The sequence below is a fragment of the Hyperolius riggenbachi genome, chromosome 10, assembly GCF_040937935.1.
Source record: "Hyperolius riggenbachi isolate aHypRig1 chromosome 10, aHypRig1.pri, whole genome shotgun sequence".
In the NCBI taxonomy this organism is placed as follows: domain Eukaryota; kingdom Metazoa; phylum Chordata; class Amphibia; order Anura; family Hyperoliidae; genus Hyperolius; species Hyperolius riggenbachi.
Window position 1 is genome coordinate 235,494,604 of NC_090655.1, and position 4,999 is coordinate 235,499,602.

Genomic DNA, 4,999 nt, shown 5'->3' on the forward strand with positions numbered 1-4,999 from the left:
TTCAAATCCTGGCTCTGCCTGTTCAGTAAGCCAGCACCTATTCAGTAGGAGACCTTGGGCAAGTCTCCCCAACACTGCTACTGCCTATAGAGCGTGTCCTAGTGGCTGCAGCTCTGGCACTTTGAATCCGCCAGGAGAAAAGCGTGATATAAATGTTCTGTGTTTGTTTAAAGTTATGACAGATCTGAGTTTTCTCATTCACCTCATGTCTTGGTCTCTAGACTTGATTGTGATTTGTTAACCTCCTTGCCGGTTCTCCCGAACTCAGTTCGGGGTAACCTGCGCAGGAGGATTTCTCAGGCCCCGCTGGGCCGATTTGCATAATTTTTTTTTCCTACACGCAGCTAGCACTTTGCTAGCTGCGTGTAGTACGCGATCGCCGCCGCTACCCGCCGCGCCACCCCCCCCCCCCCCCCGCCCCAGGCCCCTGCGCAGCCTGGCCAATTAGTGCCAGGCAGCGCTAAGGGGCGGATTAAAAAAAATTTAAAAAAAGTGCGGCGCTGCCTCCTTGCCGGATTTTTTAGAACGGCAAGGAGGTTAAAGAGTAACTGTAGTCAAAATAACAATGAATAAAATTGCTTTTTTCCCCCCAACACTAATTTATAAGTTATTTGTCAGTGTTTGACCACTGTATAATCTTTCCTCTCCCTGATTTACTTTCTGAAATGTATAACAGTCAGCAAAATCTTTAGTACTGGCAAGTAATCTCTGTGGAATGTTTGTTTACTGAGAGTTCTAAAGCCAGTAGAAAATATACCTTGTCTCGCAGAATGCTCTAGGGGAGAAATGCGCATAATAAACAGCCTAGGCTAAGCCTCAGTGGGAGAGCAGGGCTACATACCAATATACAGCTTTAAGAAGTGTTTCTGATACTGAAGACAGGAATATTACTATAAAAGTGGGTATCCTGAATGATTTACTTCATCCTACTATATGTTGTTACAATTCCTCTGTAAGTGCTCCAGGCTTATAGGAGTCCTTTGAGGCCATCTCAGGTATTTGTGACCTGATGGCATTAGCCTGAATAGTTTAAAATAACACTTTTTATGCTGTAATGCCAGTGTAACGCTTGCGGAATAATCTCCGTGGTCAGCGCACAAGACGTGCTCTGACACGGCGGAAATCCTCCACAAGCGTATGAAGGGGGGAACCCAGCTTTGGTGCAAGCACCAGTAAAGGGCAATTCCCACCGGCAGATGGCGCTGTGGGGTGCAGACGAGTACAATCGCTGCACGGCCACAGATGCCGGATGGGGATTGTACAGATCAAGACAATGCGGGGCTGAACAGCCCTTAAAGAGAAAGAGCACAGGTACAGAATGAATGTGTGTTCACCAATCTAGTCGCGACCCTGCGACGGTGAACACACATCAGCAGAAACAAAAGTAGGAACGCGATCGTGAGAAGGGCGATCGCCAGAAGTGACACAAGACAGATCAGAACAGAACACGAGAGGAGCAAAGGCACAGCAAATGATAATAATGAGAAGTAACGAAAATAACAAACGCTAACTAAACGCGAACACCGCACTCATTCGCAACAGCGAACGGGTTTACAGCGCGGTCTCCGCGTGTTAAGCACAACAGAGACAAGCACGCCTAACTAACCACCGACAGACAAACACGAAACAGAGAACGCGAGCGCTTGCTTAACGGTTACCTCACCGAGCCTACAGCAAGCGTTCGTATCAGACAAGACAGACAAACGGAAAACAGGAATAAGCTAGGAAGGATCCACAGCCGCTACCGCTGGGGGCTAGTGCGATCCAAGCAAGACAGGCAGATGAGATAGCTGGTAGCAACCGCTGCTCCAGCTATACTCCAGGAAGACAGAACAGAAGGATCCACAGCACTACCGCTAGAGGCTAGTGCGATCCAGGAAAACAGAACAGAAGGATCCACAGCGCTAGCGCAAGACTAGTGCGATCCAAGCTTGATAGATCAGAAGGGTCTACCGGTAGCAACCGCTGCCCTGGTTAGCACCCAGACAAACAGGACGATTTCCTGTCGACCACCGCTGGGACAGGACAATCGCAACAGACAGACAAAACAGATATGCAATCTAACTGCACTAGGAACTGCCTATAACTTTAACAAGAAATAGCATGGCTGACACTCTAGAAGTGTTTACAACAAACACTGAAGGAATGACCAGCAAAGGACTCTGGGAAACATAGCTTTTTATAGTGCCAGTCATCACAGGAGGCAGGTAGGGAATTTGCACGAATGTATGCAAATTCCTCAACAGCAGAACAGACCAGAAACTTGCAAAGGAAAGACAGGTCTCTCTTCCAGAGACCTGTAACCTTCAGACTAGAGGAATGGTCAAACAGCTGTCTGCCAGTGCAGCCAGCTGAGCGGATCATCACAGCCAGAAGTCTGCTTTCTCTGAGTTTAACGGGAACCTCTACTCTAGACCAAAAACATGTCAAACTCCACCAGGGAAGCTATACTGGAGGTGATGCAAGTGAACTGTATAGGGAGGGGAGGCTGTCATTAGACACCAGGGGCCTATATAGAGGAGGGAGGGGCCACTAAACACCAGGGAACTGTATAGGGGAGGTAGGGGGCCACTAGACACCAGGTAACTGCATAGCAGAGGGAAGACCACCAATCACCAGGGAGCTGTATAGGGGAGGTAGGGGACCACTAGACACCAGGGAACTGTATAGTGGAGGGAGGACCACTAAATACCAGGAAACTGTATAGAGGAGAGAGGGGCCACTAGACACCAGGGAACGGTATAGTGGAGGGAGGGAGGACCACTAAATACCAGGGAACTGTATAGGGGAAGGAGGGCCACTAGACACCAGGAAATTATAAAGGGGAGGGAGGAGGGCCACTAGACACCAGTGAACTTTATGGGGGAGAGGGTAAGGAGGACCACTAGACACCAGGAAATTATAAAGGGGAGGGAGGAGGGCCACTAGACACCAGGAAACTGTATTGGGGATGGAGGGGCCACTAGACACCAAGGAACTATATAGAGGAGGGAGGGGCTACTAGACACCAGGGAACTGTATAGTGGAGGGAGGACCACTAAAAACCAGGGAACTGTATAGAGGAGGGAGGGGCCACTAGACACCAAGGAACTATATAGAGGAGGGAGGGGCCACTAGACACCAGGGAACGGTATAGTGGAGTGAGAATCACTAAACACAGGGAACTGTATAAGGGAAGGAGGACCACTAGACACCAGGAAATTATAAAGGGGAGGATGGAGGGCCACTAGACACCAGTAAACTGTATGGGGGAGAGGGGATATGCTCACCAGGGAACTTTATAAAGGAGGGAGGTGGCTACAAGACTTGGCCCACGACTTAGTCCCAGTGTTCAATTTCAGCCCACTTTGTACTTGGGGTTGACACCCCTGCTCTAGACTCTAGCAAACTGTTCCTGTCTTCACGGTAGCTCCGCCTGCTATGAATGTCAGATACAATTAATTTTCTTGATTTCTTCCTGAGTGGAGATCCTATACATCACCAAGTGAGGGCTACAATTTATTGCAAACCACGATGGATTAGCCTCAGAGGTTAAATTTAATGTTTTCTCTTGAAGGTTATTGGGAAGACTGTACTGTGCTTGGATGGTGATGAGAGCCGGAAATATTATTGTTTCTGAAAACTGTCATCAACTCTTACAGGAGGGGGCTGAGTCATGGTAATAGCTATATAAACCAGTATACTCATAAGTATGGAGGCTCTTAAGTGCAAATATATATATTCCCGCTGGCTTATACAGTGATTGCAGGGATCTGCAACCCACTTTGTGAGTATAGCTACATATACTAACCACTTCCCATTTATTAACAATTCTACACCATTGGGCTCCCGGTCTCTCTGTTTAACTAGGTATTCTTGTGTACAAGGTCTCTACAAGGGTTACAGAAACCGAATACCTGAATTCAATAAGCTAGCTCAAATTACTAAAAATAAACTGGCAATTTTATTTGCTTTTGTCGTATTCATACATTTCCTACTCTTATCTAATAAACTCCGTCCCACTTAATTGTGGTGAAATCAAGGCAATCTCCCTCCATAAAGTTACTGTATATCCATACATCAGTCCTTGTGTAACCATGAATTGGTCTTGCAACTTTATTAGCTCTACGCTTCAGCACAGGGGCTACACTGAAGAGAAGAGGTGCCAAGCTGCTATTGGACCCAAAGCTGTGTGATACTCCGTTTGTTGATTGCCTGATGAAGCGGGACTGCGCCCGTGAAACGCGTTGCAGTATTTTATAGGAGTATGTGAATAAATACATACTCCTACAGAGGTGCCTGGCTCTTCTACTGACCACATATGTTATTGCTCTGTTGTTATTGCCTGATGAAGCGGGATCAAACCTGCGAAACGTGTTGCATATTTGGAGTTCATAAATAAAATATATTGACTGTCTTTACTACAGTCGTTGTGTGTCTACTTGGAGGAGGTAAGTCCACCACTACCTCCTCTATTTACCAAGAATTTGGTTTTTAAGCTCATTTAGCTTCCTTTTATCCTTTTGGCGCCTCTGTTCTCCTGCATAACAGCATCGTGTCTGTTTTGGTGTGGCAGGTCCACCACCGCCACCTGAATATTTTAAACGTTTTAGTATATTTTACTCTTCTGGCGCCTCTGTACACCTTTATATAAAGTTTTCCACCCTTGGTGGAAGGGTGGTACACCCTTTTTTCTCCTATCTACAGAGAGAGACATCTTAGTCCTGAGTAGGGACAGGCCTAATCACCCTACCTGCCTGTACAGTGGTTGCCTAAGCGGTAACCCATGTTTGTAAGTATAATACTTGCATTTCATTAATCCTCCTTGATTCAATACATACTACACTATTTTGGGCTCTCGGTTTTCTGCTTTGACTGAAGAGAAGAGGGACATTTTCGAATTCAGTGTGATATGTCATTTAAAACATTTCTTTCCTGTTATGCAATTAGAAATCTTGTTATAATGGGCTGATTAATGCAGTGTAGTTCAGATGAGAAATCTCTGTACTGAACAATAGGG